This window comes from Cydia strobilella, chromosome 20 (genome assembly GCF_947568885.1).
Source record: "Cydia strobilella chromosome 20, ilCydStro3.1, whole genome shotgun sequence".
Taxonomy (NCBI): Eukaryota; Metazoa; Arthropoda; class Insecta; order Lepidoptera; family Tortricidae; genus Cydia; species Cydia strobilella.
The window spans coordinates 7170966-7195802 of record NC_086060.1 but is presented as its reverse complement, the minus strand read 5'-3'; the positions used below and the strand labels follow the sequence as shown (position 1 = coordinate 7195802).

The window sequence follows — 24837 nt, the reverse complement described above, 5'->3', positions numbered from 1 at the left end:
GTAAGCGATATTGACGTGTCTTTATTGAAAAACACTTTTGAAAAAATAAGTCACAACAAATATGTAGCAATTAAAAAGCATTATAGGATTGTTTACTTACATAATTTGGCTTTCATAAGTACCTTGGTAAATAGTTACTAATTTTCAAAAAGCGAAACAATTGCCTTTTTTCTAATTAAGTAAAAAAAACCGGCCAAGTGCGAGTCGGACTCGCGCACGAAGGGTTCCGTACCATTACGCAAAAAAATGCAAAAAAAGCACGTTTCTTGTATGGAAGCCCCACTTAAATATTTATTTTATTCTGTTTTTAGTATTTGTTGTTATAGCGGCAACATAAATACATTATCTGTGATCAACTGTCTAGCTACCACGGTTCATAAGATACAGCCTGTTGACAGACTCACCGATAGTGGAGTCTTAGTAATAGGGTCCCGTTTTACTCTTTGGGTACTGAATCCTAAAAAACGAAGTATAAAACTATCTCTACTAATCTCTAGGATTTAATAATAGCGCCCTCTATCCAAGAAATGGCAAACTAAAATGTCGCCTACTATACTATAGAATCAGTAAGGATTAAAATGTTCCCTTCTACACTATGGTTTCAAGCGCTACTGCTACTCGACAACAGAGGGCGCTGATGTCACTCCTAGAGTAATTTCTTGCATTACTGAGAGATGGCAGTGTATGCAAGTTTCTCATTTGCTTTAAGTTTTAATCCGGTACTCATATTACTGTGACCGGATGCTATTTTATTGAAAACGTATTACATCCACTTGTGTTATTTATTTTGTACAGCTGAAACGCAAATTATTTTTGTTTTTATGGATAGCTAGGTATGTGACTATTTTGATTTTATTGACATTATGACTTCATGATTATTATGTTGGACTATGATAGCCCAAACAAGTCATTTTAATTCCTTGTTTTTATTATTGGTAACTAACAAACAATAGCCTGTAAGAGATAATTTAAGTACCATCGACATTATGACATAAACTATTAAACCCCACAATAATTGTAAACTATATCTCCACCCCTTAGTGTTGACCAAATGTACCGAAACTAAGACCCGTTCAAACACTGAACAAAATTGCTCCAACAGTCTTAAATGGCGATCGCGAACGACCCGAGACTCAGCATCGTTTAGTAACTTTGCTCGGGTTCTGCTCGTATCAAATTAACTTGCTAGGGATGGGGCGGTGTCGATTAGAACGATGTCGATATACCTACCTTTTTTTAAGAGGATACATGTGGTAATTTTTTCAGACAATTGTTCTCGACATTTTCCTTTCTGGATTTTGGCCCTAGATGATTTTTTTTATTTTTATGATTTCAAAATTACCAGTATCTGTTATGTTACCTCAGTGCTATGTTACATCTTCACGCTTAAACCGCTGAACAGATTTAGTTGAAATTTGGTATAGAGATAGTTTAAGTCCCGGGGAATAACATAGGGTAGGTTTTATTCCAGAAGTCATCCTTCAAGGGGGTGAATGGGGGGGGGGGGGAGTTTGTATGGGGAATCGATAAAAAGCATATTAGATAAAAAATAAGCTACCCAAATTACTAACCACGCAGACGAGGTCGTGGGCAAAAGCTAGTTAATAATAAACGAACGATAAGAGGAAGGAGGAATTCAATTTATTTCAATTTTCAGAAAATCGTGAACGCAGCTTTTTGCTGGCTGCCGCGAGTAAACATAAAAATGCAGTATTTTATTTATTTAGAAACTGAAAAAATCAAGGTAGTTAGCAGGGGTCGAAAACCGGTATTTGCTCCATACAAAAATACCGGTATTATTACGTTCTTTTTCGTTCTTTTGATTATAATTTTATTTTTAATGGGACGTTCTAATAATGCAAAATTGTTTCCTAAATACATGATTCAGTCCTACGTAATGAGCATAAAAAAATTCAAAATATTGGGCTATTTCGGGGTTTTTTAAAAATACCGGTTCCGAGCCCTGGTAGTTAGGCATAAGCAGTATCTTCTTAGTAGTTTGTGGTCATAAAGTAGTTTGTAGATAGACAACACAGGTATAGAATAAACTTCCCATAACAGTTGTAAGCAATATCGATAATATACACATTATCGATACCATTCAGAAAAAATCCCGAACGTCACTTTACCACAGAAAGAATGAGATGCCCTAAACTTGTTCAAATCCGTTTCCCGCCATCGCGCAATCTGTACGACGCAACCAACCAATCAGAGGGCAGGAGGGCGGCGCGCGGCGCCCAGTCGGACCCCCTCATTGGCCAAAACGTTGAACGGGGTTGCTCATAATAAAAAAAAACATCAACGCGTAAACCTTACAATTGAGTGCCATTTTTTGTTCGTGTTAAATTGATGAAAAAAAAAGACTTGGAAAAATTGGTACCGAGATGAAATAAAAAATGATTTATTACGTGAGTCGCTTAACTTTTTAACTTATTGGACGTTAATGACTTTTGATTTTGCACGGCGTTTTTAAATTTGGGGCTTTTATTTTTATAAATGTGCTGCCTGTTTTAGTAATTTTCGTATTGAGGCGACAGGATAGATTGACTTTTATTGTTCTGTGAAATATAAATTGATAGGGAAGACGAATATAATTGAAATTATTGCGAATTGCTTTCATATTTTCACGCTGAAAGCCTCGCTTGTACTGCTATTTTTGTTTTATTTTATCAAATATAATTGTATCGAAAGTGGGCAGTTTCCTGATCAGTTGAAGTGCAGTAAAGTCATACCTTTGTTCAAAGCGGTAAGTCATTCTGACCCTACCAATTATAGACCGGTCTCAATTCTCCAGACTTTGAGCAAAATATTTGAAAAACTTCTACTACATCAGTTACAAAATTATTTCTTTGGTAATAATCTAATGGATAGTACACAATTTGCATTTACTCGCGGTCGTTCAACAACGGATGCAGGTGTTCAAATAATAATAGTTATTTGTTATACAAGGGTGCAATGTTGTATTTTACCCGCGAGTGTTTCAACACACGAGAAGTAAAATACATTTGCACCCGTGTGTAACACAAAACTTTTCACCTCACTATAGCGAGGAAAGTACAACATCCACAGGCGTTAGATCATCTTTATCACTGGAAACACTCATTTTTTACGATATTATAACAAAAACTCTGGAAATTCTGTATTTTTACGTGAGAAGTTATTAAGTAAAAATGTTGTTGACAATGTTGACATTTCTGACGTATGAAATGTCAATGATGCGTTTTGAAATTGCATCGACTCAACTTGTGCGTTCAGAATTATATTTAACATCATTATTAAAAACAAACGTTTCTTATGGAACTTTAAGGTTTATGACATAAAATCATTAAATAAAGCTAAATTTGGTATTTTTTATTAGATTCTCAAACCATTTGTTTAATGATAATTAATATCGATTGAACCATTATTATGAGCGTTTTACGTTTTGTTATCTGTCAAGCTACTTAAACACGCTCCATCCAAGGTCAAATTACTTTCCCCACTAGTGGATAAAATGCGTTTTTCCCCGCTTGTTTTAAAGGATAAAAGACAACTTTCCGAGCTAGTGAGGGGAAAAGCATATTGTTGATGCTTGGGAGGGGTCACAGGATGCGCTAGGCGTTTTCTGTGACTTATCCAAAGCATTCGACTGTGTACATCACGACACCCTGATCAGGAAGCTACACCACTATGGAGTTAGAGGTTTGGAACTTAATCTTCTGGAATCATACTTAAGTGATAGAACTCAGAGGGTGACTGTAAATGGTACAAGTTCATCTGGCAGCAAATTGAAAATGGGTGTCCCGCAGGGTTCAATTTTGGGCCCTTTTCTATTTCTCGTATATATTAACGATTTACCTCACCTAGTACGCAACAAACATGACCTTGTACTGTTTGCTGACGACACCTCGTTAGTATTTAAAATTTACCGACAGCAAACAAATTATAATGATGTTAATGCTGCTATATCTAGTGTTGTGGATTGGTTTACTGCTAATAATCTTCTCTTGAACGAAAAGAAAACTAAGTGTGTGAAATTTGTATTGCCTAATGTTAAACCGGTAGTTTCGAGTATCAAAATTAATGATGAACCGTTGGTTTTTGAAGATTCGACTGTCTTCTTGGGTATGAGTTTGGATGCCAAACTACAGTGGGGATCTCATATCCGTAAATTGTCTAATCGGCTCAGTTCTGCCTCATTTGCAGTCAAAAAAAATTAGAATCCTGACTGATGTGGATACGGCTCGACTGGTCTACTTTGGCTATTTCCACAGCCTAATGTCATACGGCATCCTTTTATGGGGGCACGCTGCAGATGCTAATTGTATTTTTATATTGCAAAAACGGGCGATTAGAGCTATTTATAATTTGGGATGTAGGGTCTCCTTAAGAGACAAATTTGGAGAATTAGGCATTTTGACATTTGCGTCGCAATACATTTATGAAAATCTATTATATGTACAGAAAAATAAACACATGTTTAACAAATATTGCGACATACACAACAGAAATACAAGAAATAAAGAGAAACTTGTACCTACTACAACTAGACTTCAGAGGATAAGTAAATCTTTCATTGGCCAATGTGTTCGTTTTTACAACAAAATTCCTTTGGATATTCAAAGTTTGCCATTAAATGAATTTAAATCGGTCATTAAACGAAAGTTGTGCAAAAATGGATATTACCTATATAAAATATCAGACTATTTAGAAGACGTTAACCCTTGGAGTTAATAAGTATGTGCTTAATGTAACATAGATAATGTTATTTAATATTTAATTTTTAAGTAAATACAATTGTTTGACATCATAAAGAGATTGTAAAATCCTATTATGAAATAAACGATATGATGATTATGATATGAAACGATTATTAGCGGCTTGTCAACTTTAGACGTTTATGAATAAGTGGGTTAGTACATAGCCTAAGTACATAGGCCCCAATTAACTTTTGACTCTTTGTCAACTTGACAGAGTTAAAAGTTGGCAAATTTTGAAAAATATTAATAACACACTTTAATATTTGCATTTCAACTACGTTTTTAATTCTTTTTATTTCAATTAGTGATGAGATCAATTATTGTGTTATAAACATGTCTCAGATAATTCAGGATCAGACTTCTTTTTTCTCACAAATATGGCAAACATCATTTAAATCACCATTGATGCATTAAGCATGTCACCCCATCCCCATATTAGATCCAATTCATTGTATGAGATGTAAATGTTACTTTTGTACCCATACGGCTTTGTTACTTGTGTACCCGACCGCATTTTTAGGGTTCCGTACCCAAAGGGTAAAAACGGGACCCTATTACTAAGACTCCGCTGCCCGTCTATCCGTCCGTCTGTCACCAGCTAGCTAAAAATAAGCTAGCTAGTTGAAACAGTTGAAATTTTTACAGATGATTGTTGCCGCTATAACAACAAATACTAAAAAGTACGGAACCCTCGGTGGGCGAGTCCGACTCTCACTTGTTTTATTCTAAAAACATGAAAGATCTATTCTTTGAAATGGAACGTGCTCTAGAGAAAAACAAATGAAAACATTGTGCAATCAATCTATATTCAGATAAATGTATTTCTTTTTCGGAGCAAAGGAATTTTGTATTCTACATAGACGTACAGTCGAAGGCAAACAATATCGATCCAGACAAATGGCTCAAAAATATCGATCCAGACGAATGGCTCAAAAATATCGATCCAGACAAATGGCTCAAAAATATCGATCCAGACAAATGGCTCAAAACGACTTTATTGTCTAAGGTGTAAGAGCGTACACAATACCTATACATATTATTTAAACTTTGGGAATGTATATATTTATGCCCTTGACTGTACTGCTATTAGTGGAAACTTTTTATGTATAGTAGTGCAATAAAAAGCACAAGTATACAAACAATAGGCACATGACATTGTCAACTTCAATATTATAGTTAGCTATGAGCAGTACATCAGCTGCCCACGCGCAGTTGTTTTACTTTACCGATAGCGAGCCTCGCTGGACGGACGACTTGATTCTACTGTGGTTGAGATACACCAAAACCATATTATAGTTGGTCAAGCAAATCTTGTCAGTAGAAAAAGGCGGGAAATTTAAAAAATGTAGGCGCAAAGGCATATCGTCCCATAGAAAATTCGAATTTCGCTTTTCTTGCCGACAAGATTTGCTTGACCAAGTATATTATTCGTATAGACTTTCTTGGGAGTCGGTTTAAAATGTAGTTAAAAGACAAATACAGATTTTTGAGTTATCGTGTTATAAATCCCTGCCGTGTTGTTATTGTGTTGAAATGAAAATACGTGAGGCTCCTAATAAGAATCTAAGTCCCAATGGCACAAAACGGCCGCTATCTTTATTTTCTTCAGTTTGGTCCAATCGTGTTGAAATTAACCACTAGTGCTGCAAAAGTTACTTTGCCGATAGCGAACTGACTGGACGGACGGACAAAATGAAACATCGATAAATCTGTACTTATCGATAAGGCTGAATGCCATAGATAAATAGAAGAGTAACTTTACCGAGAAGTTTCAAGATTACACGTCAATCACAAATCGATACATATTTTTTTTATTTTTTTGTTATTTAGATCAACATATTATACAGGCTGGCCAAAAAATATGTGCATTCCCGTTGCCAGGGAGGTTTTAGGATTATACTAAGAAACTTTTACTATGGGACCAACCACTATGTTGCACCGCCTACAAATTCTCTGCTTTGCCCGAAGGTTGACTGGTAGAGAATGCCTCATAGCATTAAGTCCGCCTTTTGTACGATTGTATTTTCTTTTGTGCAATAAAGATTAAATAAATAAATAAACCACGAAAAATTTTACCCTCCCATAGAAAATGGACCAGCCAAAATGTATGAAACAGACAAATTTTTTTTGCGATATCGGGGTTGGTCCCATAGTTTAAGTTGCTCAGTATAATCATACAGTAACTTATACTAGAGCGGTACTGTCATAGTAAATTTTGTAACCACAGAAAATTCACTGCCATCTATCGACACACTTTAAAACTAAAAATGAAGATTTATAAAAATAAGATAAAATGTATTTAAATATGGATAAATGTTCTTTTTTATTTGCATTAATTATTTTTATGATTTTGAGCCATGTTCTTTCACTGATATGCGTTAAAATTGTTAAATAACAAACGATACCGTCAACGCCATCTATACGACAGTAGGCCAAAGCTAGTAGCGCCCTCTGAACGAGAATCAAAATTTCTTGATTTTCGAGGCACGTTTTTTTCTTAGACTGTATCCATCTATTACGGAGTTATATCTATCTTTGGTATAATCCCAAAATCTCCCTGGCAACGGGAATGCGTACATATTTGTTGGCCACCCTGTATATGATTATATTTTCCTTATTACCAAAAGCATCATCATCATTATCATCATTAACTTAAGAGTTATTCTCTTGTCGGTGGAGATTCTTCCAGCTTTCCCTATCCCGCGCCCGCTCTTTGACTTTTTGATACGACACGACCCCTATAGTAAACTATAGTAAACTGTGCAATACTTACAGAAAACTACCAATATATAATACATGTATTTCGCAACATAAAGCACGGAAACGTGGCCCTCGGGTTAACGTGATGTTTAAGACTGTATGTTGCAACGGGCGATGTGATTGCCAATTGTTTGTGACTTTATTCCAACGCGCCGATTCATGAGTGCGAGTATGAGTGGTATGGAAAATGTGTTCTAATATGATGCCCTGTGTGTCCCAGCCCTGTCTCGCGACCTCGCGACCGTCGTAGGCGCGTGATATCGTGACGACTTTATTCCGACGCGCCTATTCATGCATGCGAGTAGGAGTGGCATGGGATATGTAGCCGTTCTTATACGATGCCCTGAGAGTCCCAGCCGTCTCGCGACCGTCGTAGGCGCATGAAATCGTGACGACTTTATTCCCACGCGCCTATTCATGCATGCGAGTAGGAGTGGCATGGGATATGTAGCCGTTCTTATACGATGCCCTGTGTGTCGCATCCGTCTCGCGACCGTCGTAGGCGCGTGATATCGTGACGACTTTATTCCCACGCGCCTATTTATGCATGTGAGTAGGAGTGGCATGGGATATGTAGCTGTTCTTATACGATGCCCTGTGTGTCCCAACCCTGTCTCGCGACCGTCGTAGGCGCATGATATCGTGACGACTTTATTCCGACGCGCCGATTTATGCGCGCGCTTGCGATTGCGATTTCAAGGTTTTGTTATGTGGCTATCTGAAGGCACAATAATAATGTTAAAGTTACAATGTTTGCTACGTTTACTGGCTAAAGTTACTTCTTAGAAATATACTGAAAGCTTTAGATTGCAAGAGTTTGCATTAAACTAACTAGGAGTCTGATTCAGATTTAGCAACATGTTACGGGTTTGATCTTGTTTTGATACGACCTAAAGATCGCTCAAGCTGATTGGTGCCTGCAAAATGAAGTTAGTCGTGTGTGAGATGTGCGCCAATCACTAAGACATCATTAAGGTCGTGTCAAAACCAGTTTAAAACAATAACAAATTGGTGAACTAGAATCCACCTCCAGGGTTAATTTCGCTTCCTCTGATCTTGTGTACGAACATGAGTAGGTATATGTTATGCAAATTCATTTGTCAAAGTATGGTTAGACATAAAAAACCGGTCAAGTGCGAGTCGGAATCGCGCACGAAGGGTTCCGTACCATTACGCAAAAAAAGGCAAAAAATCACGTTTGTTGTATGGGCTCCCATACATCATTTGTGAAAATTTCAACTGTCTAGCTATCACGGTTCATGAGATACAGACAGATGGATAGTGGAGTCTTAGTCATAGGGTCCCGTTTTTACCGTTTGGGTACGGAATCCTAAAAATATCCCGTAGAAGAATGCACAGTGAGCTTAGCACTCCCACATACAAATATGTACGCAGGGGTGCTAAGCTAATAATTTTGTACCTACATACATATGATGTTTACATTCCCTACAGATAGTACCCCCCTATTTATAAAACTTTACGAGCCTCTATTAGTTAATTTATGTTTTATCCCTTTCTTACAAATACATAAGTGAAGATGACATTAGCTAATTGAGGCTTGTAGCGCGTTTATGAATAACGCCAGTGCATAATGATTTTCACGGAAAGTTACGAACGTATCTTGCTATTTCAGTCAGTCTCGGTACAAAAAGTACTGTCATTGACTGAACTAGCATGACAAATACGAACGTTTCCGAGAAAATACAATGGAAAACAATTACGCACTACATCTGTACAAGTTTTAGCACACAGGGTGGGCGGGTAGTGCCGCGCCAAGTCCGCGGCGTGGCGTGTCGAACATCGCCCAGACGTTCATTAATACGGCCTTATCGCGCTTTCATTTAAATGCCTTCGTCTTGTAAACTACGGCCGGAGGTACGGCCAACAGAAGTACGGCACTATAGCTACAGGTTACGTCTCTGCAATAAGGATTTTTATGGGCCCTTGGCCTGAAATAAACGAATATTTAATTGAATTTTTAATTAGTCTGAATTATATTTGTTTGTATATATCAATATTAGGGATAATTATGTTTTCGAAATAATATTATTTATTTTGTTTAAAATTATTGCGGTGCATTTAAAATTTGCAGGTTGCGTGAAGATAAATTATCATATTTAGGCATCACGGTTTATCTTACGTCCAAGAAACTTCGAAAAATACTGGAGGTAGCGTGGCAACCAAGAGGCAAACTTTGAATTCCATATTTAATTCACCATAATTCACTATATGTCATCTCTGTTTGCAAGGTGCAATTAAAGAGACGCCTAATAGTGAGTGACGTTTTTCAAGGTCATATTTCTTTGCTTCGAATCATTTTCACACACTTGCAACAACTTGTATATTAGTTACTGCAAATGTGTGTTTATAATATTGGTTTAGCGGCTAAAATGTTAAACTTTGCCTGTAAGTACTTTCCACCGGCCCGTGCCAGGTCCAGTAATAAAGTTTGAACAGAACATAATATTAAATAGCTTTTAACATTCCTGGCGCTATCTCGCCGTCGAGACATTTATATTTAGCCCATACGTGTCCAATGTTTACCTTTCTGCTCTTTATCGGTTTTTTACCGTGCCCCTTTTTAGAGCTCCGTGAGATTTAACTTTTATTTTTTAAGAACACATATTTACTATATTTAGATCTAGTTTATTTTTGCAAATTACACCTGGTACCTACATATATTTTATGTAAATACCTACTTACTTATTTAAGTATACTTTGACACAAAACGTTACAATAATAATTACTTAAATTGGAGTTCTAAGTATTTTTATTTCTAAAGTTATTCGTGTATTCTACTTTTGGCGACTTTACATTAGTAAATTATAGAAACGAGACTTTTAGAAATTACCATAACACAATAAAACACGAAATACCTATTATATAAAAGGTAATATGCTCACTATATCTATGTATTGTATGAGACAGGTTTTTTTTTCGCAGGTTCGGGTTTGGTTGGTGTCATATGTAGCAAAACTAATGACGTCGTATGATTTTGGTAAGTACAGTCCCCATCAGATATATCGGCCGAGGTGCTCATAAATATCTGAACACGCACTCTAACGCCTTGACAATAGAGGCGTGTTTAGATATTTGTGAGCACCGTGGCCGCTCCGATATATCTGATGGCGACTGTAGGTACTTACATACTTCTGACATTACTTATAGCTATTCCTAACCGCCTACACAAATGCAATTGTGATTTGTTTATAAAAATTCAAAATATAATGGAAGGGGAGACTTTTTTAGGTCTCTGGGCTGCTAGAGGATAAAGCTAAACTTTAAAAAATTCCGTTTCGGAATATTTATGAACCTGATTAAGCCCTAAAACATACGGAACCCAAACTAACCCAGACGCCAGTTTTTAATCTTCCCCCGTGATTTGTGTATATTCGCCTCTTGCCCTAAAACCTTTTAGTCTCAAGCGGGCGATAAGACCGCATAAAGTGATAATTAATCGACCATATTAATACTACCTTCCTCTCCGAACTAACCGTCGTAAGTGCATATGTGGTATTTTCTATAAAAAGGGACCTTATTGTCGATGGCGCTTACGCCATTATTAACGATGCTCCGATATAAATACAATGCCGCGCGACGCTGCGCGGCGTAAGCGCCATCGACAATAAGGTCCCTTTTCATAGAAAATGCCCCATATGAACTTTATAGGCGCTTAAGTCATTTTTAAGCTAGAAATGTGTTTTATACTCATTCGTGACATATGATTTACGTTAAGAGGTTTGGTAATTGAACATAAAAAACATGTGATGACTGTTTGCAAGATGTCTTTAATGATGACTTAAGTATGCCTTTTAAATAGGGCCTTTTTAAAATTAATGGCATTATCCTTACACAACTAATACTGCTGGGCCTAATGCGGGGCAAAAACTGCTGCTAATAAATCGCAAGTCAGACCCCACACGGAGCACTGCTGTCACCTTTGGGCAGAAGCACCTGGATACCAGCTTGGACTCTTTGACTCAGTCCAAAGGCGCGCAATACGAATCGTCGACGATCCCAAACTCACAAGCGACATAAGGAGAAACTTTGCCTCCGTGTGTGTGTTCTACCGCTTGTACAATGGGCTGTGCTCTGAAGGATTGTTTGACATGATGCCAACGGCCGTTTTCTGTCACCGCACCGCTCGCCGTCGGCAGGGTGTTCATCTTCACATCCTATATAGAACCTGAATGAATTTTCTTCCGCGGACGCTCCGTCTGTGGACCGACAGGGAGGTCATCGCTGCCATGTCTACAGTATAAAAATAAGAGTGTACAGGTTTTTAAAAGGTCGGCAACGCGCATGTAAGACCTCTGTAGTTGCAGACGTCCATAGGCTACAGTGACTACTTACAGTGCTTACCATCAGGCAGGTCGTATGCTTTTTTACGTATATATAAAAAATTTTTTGGACAGCCAAAATTGTACAGTAGGTACCTAGCAGACGAAAAGTACGATTTTATAAAGAAATATTCTATAGCGTTTACAACAGGCAACCAAATTGTACCTGTATTGTTTATTTTGAATAAATGTATGACTACTATGACTACTACCTGAAATCCATTGCTCTAAATACACCTTGTCCAAAATGATTATACGAGTATGTACCTACAATCTCTTCCGGACTTCAGATCTATTAGCACTGGGAATACTGAGATTCCAAGATCTTACGAGACAACTAACCAAATATTTCCTTAAAGGATGACTCACGTTAGACCGGGCCGTGACCGGGCCGGAGCTTCCGGCGCTTCGTTTTCTATGGAAATCATCACGTGATCACCTGTCATGTCATAGAAAAGTAAGCGCCGGAAGCTCCGGCCCGGTCACGGCCCGGTCTAACGTGAGTCATCCTTAACTCCCCCGCCGCATTTCGAGGTCCAATACATTCTTGTAAAGATCGTAGATTCTTGTAAGCATCGGCAAATGTAGACACGTATCCAATCGAAATCACTGCAGCCATCAATGTTGCAGGTGGACATCATGCGAATATCAAACATGGGGATGGTTGATAGGTTAGGGAGATGCTTCACTGGCCGGAGGAAGGCGGAAAAATAACTAATACTCTGCTCGTATACCTATTTTTTATAATAATAAACAATCGTGGATTAAATTGGATTTAACCGGTCTTTCTAATAACGACAACCGACACCACACTTAATTTAATGAAAACATCACAATATCGCTGTATTTTAATGGTTTAAATATTGAATCTTTTTTTATCTTTATTTAATAAAAGGGTTTTATCATATTTGATGATGTCCACCCCATTGTTAGAAATCAAAACACTAATTTACTGTCGCTTAATTTCTAAATTAACTAGTTTATATAAATCTTTAGCTGTTTTAGACAAAGGTTGTGCTAAAATATCGTTACATGTACCCACATTCAATATGTAAATTTTATGTTTAAAATAAAAATAAAATAAATAAAATAAATTGATTTTATTTCAGGCAAGCACCCATATAAAACACAGAATTACCCAGAATTATTATTATTACACAGAATTTATTATTATTAGAATTTGATGAGACAAGTGTAAAAAGTAAAAAGTAAAAATAACAGTTAAACATCAAAATCAATAATTATATATTTAAAATTACAATTTAAAATAAAATAAAACAACCTACTACTTCCGGTTCGGTTTAATTACAGGAGGCTTGCCTTTCTGCTCCGTTTCGGATTTCGGATACATTCCATCATAACGTAGTATCTTCTCTTGTCCCACATTCCGTACAGTTTTGTGTATCACTCTCGCGCATCAAGAAAGCAAAGCCAGAACGAAATCTGAGGGCTGTTATGGTACTTATCTAATCTACTCATGTTTAAGCAAATAAATAATGATCTTATCTTATCTTATCTTATCATACCAGATTCTCTAAACCATGGCACTTGACATTGATTAGGTTGAATTGTTCGATCTGTACCATATTCCTTTGTTCAGAGACGTCTCGTGAAAATGCTCCTTACATAAGTCTCGGCATTTAAAACGTACCATGTTTAGACAGTCAGTATGGTATAGTCCGCATCTTCTCAAATGATTTTTACGCCTAAGACGGTTATCTGTTAAACAAAAGCCATTGCTCCTTTTGTGCGAGCGGTCGGCCATTTTGTTCCATTGAGTCTGAGCGCGTGCTACGGCGCGTGCCATTGTCAGACACAATGACACACAATGGCCGACCGCTCGCATAAAAGGAACAATGGATTTTGTTTAACAGATTACTGTCTTAGGCGTAAAAATCATTTGACAAGATTGGGACTATAACTTTACCCCACCTACAAACACTACTAACCCAGTGCACACTCTCCTCAAAACCCCTCCACGAAGTATGGTCACCGCAACGTCGTAAACGTCCCCTTCGAATTACATAACAATAACAACAGGTGTAGGGTGAGCACACGTTCTTGCAAACTGGGCACGTCCCAATAACGTTTTTGGCTGAAACTCGGATCGTGGAAGGTGGAGCGAGGAGTTTTGGTACTTGGTAGAATTTTTTGGTTATAACAACTTCTATAAATACATGAATCCCTATGAGAACCGTAAAACAATCGAATTATAGTCCAAAAGCTTATAAATATTGTTCAAAATTAACTCGAATAATGGTTTGAACTTTGTAGTTATATGCGGAAGAAAAAACTCAGATAAAACCAAAAAGAACAGTTGTATTTATACCACAGAATAGTACTATCATAATTTATTCTTAAGGGGCCCACTGCATTGATTACCAGTTCGCCGGACCATATCGGCCTGTCCTGTCAGTTGTTCGGCAAATTTGACAGTTAATTTTTGTTCTAACTGACAGGCTGATATCGTCCGGCGGAGTGATAATCAGTGGGCCCCTTTAGATACGTATCCTACTTGTGGACCATAGTTGTAGTAAGTACCTACTGGATAGTTGGGTGGTTTTACCGTAAAGAGTTATGTCTTTCGTATTTACTCCCAAATTTACCTACAGAAAAATATATGTCAACATGTTTACTTAATGAGCAGCCAAAAACTATTATTACATCTTTGAATTTCGGAAAATTAAGTAAACATATAGATGATCTCTTTATGTCCTTATAGATGGGGGTTTTCAAACTACGCTGAAACGCCGAAAGGAAACGGATCAGACAAAGCCGTCGCCTGCTATATAGCGACCAAGCCATGAAATGTCAGTTAGGCCCACACGAAATTTATTTGAAGTACAGTGAGGCCCTCAGGTCCAAAAGTTTGGAGACCATTGAATCGTTGATGAAGACATGATGTCTGCTGATGCCTGAAGTATCAAATCGTTGAAAGCGAACTAGGACAAAATGGAAGATCTCATAAAAATTATATTATATCGCTGCGTTATATTTACGTAGTGTGTCATATCGTACGTCTATGGACCGGCTAATAACAATGATACAGATGGCTCCTGGTATACAGTGTGGAAAACAATTATGGGCCCTGGAGGGAAAGTAATACCTTAAAACATTCTTTTATTTAAAAAAAAAAAATATTTTTTAACTCGCTTGTCTCGCCCGGAAATGAACCGACTAAAAATACCAAAAAATAAACACCATCTATTTTATTCTCCTAGTCGATACAGTTAATGTTAATGATAACATTTCTTCTAGAAACATTAGGTCTAGAATATTGAGTAATAATCCCTAATCTTAACGGGAACTTTTTAAGTGGAAACTTGCATAAAGAATTTTCTCATAAACATTTCCAAAAATTGCGGAAATTTTGAAAATATTCTGCAACTTGCACATTACTACGTCAAAGTGGAATTACAGTTAGCTTGGCCGACTATGTTATGCCAAACGTAATCAACTTTACGGCATTTTGATATGCAATGTGATTACAGAATAGACCCGTTTCATTTTAGTGAAGTGATCCTTAATCAATTTAAAGTACAATTAATACCTCCCTCGCGAATTAACCATTGCCTTAATCAGTCAAATGCTAATAAAATTAACTTGCTTCTGTTGGAAAGATTGTAAAATCAATAGGGCTAATCCCGTTAGGGCGGCTGCAAACTTAACGGTTCACGCCTGATTGTATAATGCGGCATCTCAATAATGAGCGCCACTAACTGGTTTTTTTTATCTTCCACCATAGAGTAACTTATACTAGAGCGGTACTGTCATAGTAAATTTTGTAACCCCAGTAAATTCACTGCCAGTTTAAAACTAAAAACGAAGATTTATAAAAATACGATAAAATGTATTTAAATATAGATAAATGATTTTTTTTTATTTGCATTAATTATTTTTATGATTTTGACCCATGTTCTTTCACTGATATGCGTTAAAATTGTTAAATAACAAACGACACCGTCAACGCCATCTATACGACAGTAGGCCAAAGCTAGTAGCGCCCTCTGAACGAGAATCAAATTTTCTTGATTTTCGAGGCATGTTTTTTCCTTAGACTGTATCCATCTATTACGGAGTTATATCTATCTTTGTCTTCCACACTGTGAACAGTAGATGCAAACCAAACAAACGATCATCTCAATCATATCTCTATCTCTCTCACTCTACTTTCGACCACGCGAGCATGAATAAAAAGTTTTACAGTCCCGGTCGTTAGTTTAGTTTGCGTCTACATCTAAAGTGGCCCACTGATTATCAGTCCGCCGGACGATATTAGCCTGTCAGTTAGAACAAAAATTTGACAGTTCCGAACAACTGACAGGCCGATATCGTCCGGCGGACTGATAATCAGTGGGCCCCTTAATATAACAATGTTTATACCTTATTGCAGAGATAGGTATAAGGCCCACCGACAGCTAGGAGCACATACTGCTTATCAGCAGTATATTTTGTTGTTTCGTATATGTTGTTTGTTTTTTTCGTGTAAATGGTTACTGAATGGGACCCAAGGAACACCATAGACGGTGCAGGCCGGAGTTCAGGCAGACGGAAAAGGCATCTTCTCCGGGACGACTTGGACGCATGCTACCCCAAATGGTGGGAAAATGCCAATGACAGGGTCGAGTATAATACTATTACTTATTCTGTGGTCGAGTGGAGCAATCGAGGGGAGGCCTTTGCCCATTTTTTTGATCTGTGCGTGCCCAACTTCCGTGTAAAAAATTGGATTATAAGCCTAACTTCAGTCAGATTAGATGGCATGTATAGATTGTCTAGAGATTATAGCGCCTACAATACGCACAGTAGGTACAAGATAGCCTAGATTTCTTAAATTTGCCGCCTTTTTGTACTGACACAGTGGGTGTGCCAGAGTAAATATCGAACTTACCGTGCCCGATATTACAGCCAGAAAGCCAGGGTAGATGCAGAGTTTTAAGTAGCCTGGTTATACTGACAAATTTAATAGAGCTATTAATAGACCACTATGGATAATTACTGACGCGACGCCATTGCGGGATGAATGGTTACTGCCGTTCATCTTATCTCAGGGGGAGGGGGAAGGGGAGGGCACCGCGTATTAGGAGAAGCTCAACTGGAGTATATTTGCTAAAATAATACTCTGGATATTGACATTATGGAAAATGTTTTTACACAATTTGATGTAAGTATTAACCATAGCTATGCCCTATGATTATTATAAAGCGAGGATACACCTAGGAGCGAAGTTGTCCACTTTTATATATTTATTTATTCATTGTGACATCAACTTATATGTTTATGTTTTTATTAAGATAGTGTTATAATATAGATTTTCCCTGTAAACCATTACGAGCAAAGTTTAAATCATTTTGAGATGAAATATTCAGTTATCTAATTAAAATTTTATGTAATACACTACACACATAGAAATGCAAAACAATATAACACATTAAAGTTTGACAAATAGGTATAATACACTACACTGGTAACTAGTAGCCAACCTATTCAATTTTAGCTACCACTATATCACACTTAGTCACACAAGTGGTCAGGTCACAGTGGAGCATTATGGGACAGTGGTAAATAAATATTATGTAAATAAAAATATCAAGCTATTATTTATAAGATCTGGCCACGACATATATTAATTATTCTCTTTAATTTATACCTATTTGTCGTGTATCTTATAATTGATCATTTCATAATGTGGCAATCATTTCATAAAATTATTGGTTGGCCACATCATAAAAAAGTCAAACCTAACCTAACCATATTCACGATGAAATCAATTGTAAAATAGCATTTCTTAAAATGATCGAAATCTATGATCTGGCGACGACATATACATAAGAAAACATACATGCCGCCCTTTTTAACCCATCATTTAACCGCTAAATGTTACTAATAGCCGACTGATCATAGTTAATCAATGATGCATCGCGAATAATGAGGCGATACGATGACGTATACGTGGTAATTAGCTAAGCGTATTCCGATGCAGACCCGATTTACCCATGTATCTCTAACTACTAAAAGGCGATCGGCTCAATTCGAACAATGCTTCTAAAAAGTCACTGCGGTACGATACCGATCTGTCAGTGGCAAAAGTGATGAAAAGTGACATTTCTACAACCAAAAACGTCACTTTTGAGACTCGATTTCACGAGATCGTAAAGCCGTGATTTCTTAGAAGCATTGTTCGAATTAGGCAGGATAGCGGACGATCGCTCCTCAGTACAAACGTAGCTCGTAGTCCCTTCCTTCCTGGATATTGACATTATGGAAAATATTTTAACAAAATTTGTGTCGTTTTTAAGCAATAGTTACCACATTGTCGTTTGCCATAAGGATGCTCTGACAGGTTATTCGTATAAAGATACAAGCAAATTTCGTCGTTATGGTAAGCGACAAAGTGGTACCTTTTGCTTGAAAACGTCACATTTATTGAATAACTATAGATATAACCATACCTACGTTTTTGGCAATACTGGCGTGCAGACACATATTGCATCCAAGTTTAAATGGTTGTATTTACTGTATGCCAGGGGCCTCTAAGATGGCAATCATTTGCAGAAAACGAAACGAAACGCTATCATTTCCATACATTATTTGTGGCTTTCCATGAGATAAGGGCCCTTATGCTTCATTTGCAACAAGTACGTTTCTATCAGAATTTCTGTTGAAATTTCTGATAGAAACGTCCCTATTGAACTTGACGTACTAGGGTGTTAATGTAGCCACATTTACGTTTATCTTAGCGTTTTGTATAATTTTCTGGGAAAGATTGTTATCTGGTTAGGCCCCCAGTCACTTCCACATTAAATAACTAGAAATACTAGAATGCGCGCTACCGTTCCATTTTACAGGCACGTCATGTTCCCTAGGTAAGCGAGCGCTACCCTATTGAACGTCTGCGACGCTCGTTTCGAGCAACAATATAGACATTTTGAGATCGCGTGTCGCTGACAACTTTGACAAATCACCGAGGAGGAATGTTCGTCGGAATCAAATTATAACGTCACGAGACTGGTGTGGCATTATAGGCAAACTTGTCTCTAACTCTCTAACTACTTCAACTCTATTGTAAAAAGAAAGACAATATTCTAAATGTGATAAAGAAAAATAAAAGCTTTTATATATATAACACACACACACACACACACACACACACATACGCACTAGATTAAGTTAATTTAAGTTAATTTAATGTATGAATAAATTAATTTATAGCATGCCTTATAGTAAATTATAAGTACCATATTGCACATATTGTAACATTTTAAATAAAATTTGGTTGTACCCCTTCAAATTATGGAAGAGCGGGGCCTTCTGCCACAAGTATATTTTATACTTAAAAGAAGGTTCCAACCCTATTGCCATTTAAATGCACATTGTAAACCAAATAAATTATTTTTCATTTTTCATTTTTCATTTTCATTTTCATATATATAAAATATAATTAAATTAATTAACCTTGGTGCCATGGCAGAAGGGGAAGTGCCTACTGTGGGACGCCACGTGCGTCAGCACTTTCGCCGCGTCACATCTCAGCCGGACGGTGCAGACACCTGGCGCTGCGGCAGAGTCGGCAGCTTTTAGAAAGAGAGCGAAATATTCCATCCTCGAGGCAAATTATTATTTTGTACCCCTCGCCTTCGAGACAACGGGGTGTTGGGGGTCTGACGCCATATCGTTTATTAGGGAGGTGGGACATAGGATTAGGGAGAGGACCTCTGATGCTCGCGCGGGTTCGTACCTGGTGCAAAGGTTGGCCATCGCTATCCAACGTGGCAACGCGGCAAGTGTGATGGGCACCTTTGCACCCGGTACAGCTCGCGGAGGTCTTTTTGAATAAAATGTTTTAGTTAGTTTTGTAGTTTATTGTTTAATTTAGATAAGATTAAATTAATTAATTAAAATATGTATTTATTTTAATTTTATTTGTTTGGTTTATTTTGTTGTGTATATTCTGAGCTAGATTAATCTTTTATTGCATCTGGAACACCTATTAACATGACATACATTTATTAAATTCCCCTACAGGTGTGTGGTGGTGTGTTAACCTCTACTTAAGTACCTAATAAGGTAGCTAAGGGTAAGCGATATTTCAACTAAAATAACGTGAGTTTAAAATAAATCTAATAATACAAAATTTTCGAAGAAAGGAGCAAAATAACGGCTAAAACAAAAGGCAAAATAGTTCAAACTCCGTTTAAGAGCTCTCTTCGGAATGAACCACTAGTATCAGCGTATTGACAGCTCAAATTAATGCACGTCATATCGGCGTGTCTAGCTGATTAATTAACTAGCTTGAACCATGTTCCACTGTTTCATTTAAAACTATGAACTTATAATTTGTAGGTGTATTGTGTTCGTTATGGTATATTTGGGTGTATCCTGGTTTACTTGGGAAAACCCAATTTCTTGGTCCTGTCATTCATCACAATTTTATTTATGGTTAGAGCTCATCTTTGCACCACATTGCAAGTTTATCTCTGCTCTCTGGTGCTGCTTTATTTAAAATTTCGAAGGCGAAGGAGGATAAATTCGTACTCGTATTGCTCGATAACCGTAGGACTGATTTGGAAGATTTTTTTTGTTCGAAACGGTTTCTGTACTTCGCAGTCTTTTGCCAACCTAACCTCTGGAAAATTACACATTGATAATCTTTATCAAAATAAAAACGAAGTTCACTAAAAGTCAGTTTAAAATGCCGTAATTTCATGATTTTCATATGCAATTCCACTTCACTTAAATGGTTCTTTACGAGCACAAAAGTTAACTGCGGAGTGGACGCACCTCGCCTTAATGAAATCAAATTCAAAATATCAAAGTATAAGCACTATCGCCAGCATCTAATTGTCTCGTGCCATTTTTCGTAACTGGAACCAAACTGGTCACCCTTCAGAACCGAATCAATGTGGCCCTAATCATAACCATCCCCTTTTTAATTCGTCAAACGCGCCCCTTCCTGTAACTCGATTAAATACCAATACGAGTGAATGTTTATTGCCTTATGGATGAGACTAAATTATTATCTCGTCTGTTTCTGTTTCTCGTCGATTAAAAGCAAAAGGTTGGGGGGTTTTCAATTTGGATAGGTATTTAAAAGTAAGTATTAGTCCAGGGAATACATTCACCAACTTCGAAGTTGTGTTTTTAGTTTTTCTTGATAGAAAGAACATGCATAAATACGTGAACTATCTCTGTCGATGTCGTCCCAATGATACAAGTCATCATAACATCTTAATAATGACTCTCTGTTGGTCAATGGTCCTAGAAAAGTCCTAGAGTGGCGGCCACGGATAGGAAAAGCCAGTGTCGGATGACCATAAACTAGATGGATGGATTGCTGCAGTGTGCGGTGTGTGTGTGTGGTGGATCGCTGTGGCGGTCTATGGAGGCCTATGTTCAGCAGTGGACGTCCGTGGCTGATAGGTAGGTACGTAGAACTATTGGGAGAGTGTCGAGGACCAATAAATAGTTCGTGTTTGAAATTACTTTAGAACCCATAGAGTTCCGAATGGTGACGTTACATTTGATTTTGACCAAATCGCACAAAGTTGACAGTGCTAATTTAAGTATCGATTCAACACCTTGCAATAACGCCGGTTAGTGTGCTGTTTTGCTCAAACTCGTAGCTTTAACAAAAAATTACACAAACGACCTAAACGTGCCTTCTATAAAACACACCGATGCTATGACTGAAATCAGTCAAAGTGTATCAAAGCATTAACGTGACTTGAATAAAGCAATATATCTTTAAGTAACTACCTACTATATTGCACAACTGCGATACATCAGATATAATAGGCGAGTGAAACAAAACCACGCTTAACGAGCTCTCGGCGCCCTTCCGCGCCAACAATTAACTTATTGCGAGTATTGCGATCAGGGGAGCACATAGACTAGACAATGATGGGTGGACATGACAACTCGTTTCTTATGATATAGGAGGCAAACGAGCAAACAAATCGCCTAGTGGTAAGCAATCACCATTAATACCTGCAACACCAGAGGGGTTTGCAAGTGCGTTGCCGGCCTTAAAGGTGGGAGTACGCTCTTTTCTTCAAGCTTTGAAGGTTGTTCCGGTTCCGTAATACCGCGGGCGACAGATCATTGCACAGTCTTTGAACTACAGAAGGAACTGCATAAGAAGATATGCATACAGCGCTGGATGTACGCAGTAACAATTAACATATTGCAAGTATTACAATGAGGTGAACGCAACGACTAGGAAATACTGATTTCCTTGAATGACATAAGCACGCATGAGCTGCGAGTTAAGAAGTACCAGATGAAAAAGGACTACATCAAGAACTGTCGCTTTGACGGCTGCCTTTGACGGCAAGGCCAGGTTTTGTGTAAATCGGCAGGTTTGCAGAGCCCCAATGCTTACGGCGAGAGACCTGCATTATTTTTTTAAGCTATAGCTATAACAACACGGAGTTTACTTAACCTCTGACATTTCTGGAGATATGTTCAGGACCTCAATCTGCTTCCTTCCTTCTTTCCATTTTTTTAAACAAAATAATAAATGACCTCACCAGTCTGTAAAAAATATAAAGATAATCTTTGCTCATCCATATTGCTGGCCCTCTATTGAGTTTTAACGCACTTTTGAGGGTTAACTAATGTGTCCAATGTAATCAGATCTTTCTATTCCCACTGGCCTTTTGACTCCACAAAAGGGCGAGGGTCCAATTTATGCTGGACGATGATAAAATTTATTTGTTTGTGATCGAATTATAATCGATCTGCGCGATAGGATTTGCGAAGGCGGTTTTGTTAAGTAATTGGCTTGTATTTATTTGGGGATGAGATTTATATTATTTCTTGTCAATCAGCAAAATTTTCAAAAACATTCAAAAACAGTATCTACGGTAAAACTACCCAACTAACATAATATACGGGTCTCTATAGTTTGACATAATTATTGAAAGTCATAATTTGGTTTTTCTCAGAAACGCGTAACTTTTCAGGATTGCCATAAAACGAACCTAATCTAACCTAATCTATCTATAGGATAACCCGAGGAAAATCCTGAAAAGTTAACGGTCTCGGAATTATGACTAATGATAATATGACAATCATTACATTAGGTATGACTTTCAATAATTATGTCAAACAAAGGGACCCCATAATATACATATGTATAGAAACCGAAAACGTTATTTTTGATTGAAATAGGTTTAGCCCAGCATGTTATGATAACTTATGAATTTTAGACGATTGGTCATGAAAAGTATCGAGTTACGCTTTAAAAAAAATGTATGGAACAAGAACAAGAAATCATTATTACTCAAGAACTGCAAAACGAACTGTAATATCCTCGCAGATGGTAATACTATGAAGTATTTGTGTTTTTTTTTGGCATACTACATATATCCGTCACGGGCTCACGGGTGCGTTTTTTTAAAATCATTAATGGTTTATATAAAAAAAAAACACAAAAACCAAAGTCAGCATTTTAAGGATTTTTTCAATGAAATGGGTTTTGCCCAGTATGTTAATGCTAACTTATAAGTTTCAGACGATTTGAGTTGAAAATAGTGGTTATGATTTTTTTTTTAATGTATGGAGCTGGAACAAAAAATCAAAATATGTGGGTTTGGCTACATGCTAAATACATACAGCTACAATTCAACATTTTCTTTACGATTTTTTCTAACAAAATCTTGTACCCACAACTAGCTAACAACGCTCCATATTATTATTATTCAAAGAAATTAAACAAAACAGTAAACAAAGTCAGTAAGTACTCGTACTTACATCTAACAAGTGCAAGCAAAACAAATGACACTAAACAATAAAACGAATTGATAGGGGGCAATAAACAATTGACGGGGCAAAAAGACAACTGACGGGGCAAAAAAACAATTGACTGCGCACAAAAACAACAAAACAATCGAAGTCAACTAGCACTTTGCGATTCTGTTGTGATACAGACAAACAGACAACCGGACAACACTTGAGCTTGAGTGACGGCGAATTAAAATATAAACGGTAGGGTTGGTCACTGGGAATAGTGGTAGGGTTGGCACTTGTGACAAAAATAATGTGTAATAGAAGATTGAGAGATATTTATTTTAAAAATGATGACAAAAAATAAATGTCACTAAATAGTTCCCAATCAGCACGGTGCTGATAATTCGATCATATTGCTTAATAATAGAAATAAAACAGGTGGTTTATCTCTTTCAAAAATCACTTGGTTAGCTGGTACCTATATTAATTTACAACATCGTCAAAAAATAAAAAGCACAGCACAACACAATAATAACAATAAGTACAGTTAGCTACAGAGATAGTTGACTCCCCCACCCGCAAACAAATTTGTATGCGGGGGTCAGTTATCTCTGCAGCTGAAGGTACGCATGACAATATTTTATTGTTCACATAACCAGTTAAATTAAACAACAGTAAAACCAGCTTTATAATATTGTGTTTTCTGTATTTGCTGTTGTGGCAATAAATACATATTCTTCGATCCTTTCTTTCTTTCTTTCTTTCTTTGTGGTAAAATTCTTAGTATGGCGGCTGTTTCATTTCTACTGAGACGATCATCTATGAGATAATTATGTAATGGCGGCTGTTTCATTTCTACTGAGACGATCATCTATGAGATAATTATGTAATGGCGACTGTTTCATTTCTACTGAGACTATCATCTATGAGATAATTATGTAATGGCGACTGTTTCATTTCTACTGAGACTATCATCTATGAGATAATTATGTAATGGCGGCTGTTTCATTTCTACTGAGACGATCATCTATGAGATAATTATGTAATGGCGGCTTTTTCATTTCTACTGAGACGATCATCTACGAGATAATTATGTAATGGCAGCTGTTTCATTTCTACTGAGACGATCATCTATGAGATAATTATGTACGATAAGGACTTCCTTAATGTCGATTAACGGGTCATAGTAAAAGTTTTTCAGTATGACCTACATAATATTATTCACCATGCAGAATATGCGTTTTATTCACCGTAATGTTTCCTCTTCG

General features: G+C 37.2%; 1 protein-coding gene across 2 annotated transcripts in view; it reads right to left on the bottom strand.

The window, feature by feature from the left end:
* LOC134750524 (BTB/POZ domain-containing protein KCTD9) overlaps positions 1-24837 on the bottom strand; it is a 512667-nt gene that overhangs the window by 334839 nt on the left and 152991 nt on the right. The gene's annotated exons all lie outside the window — the stretch shown is intronic.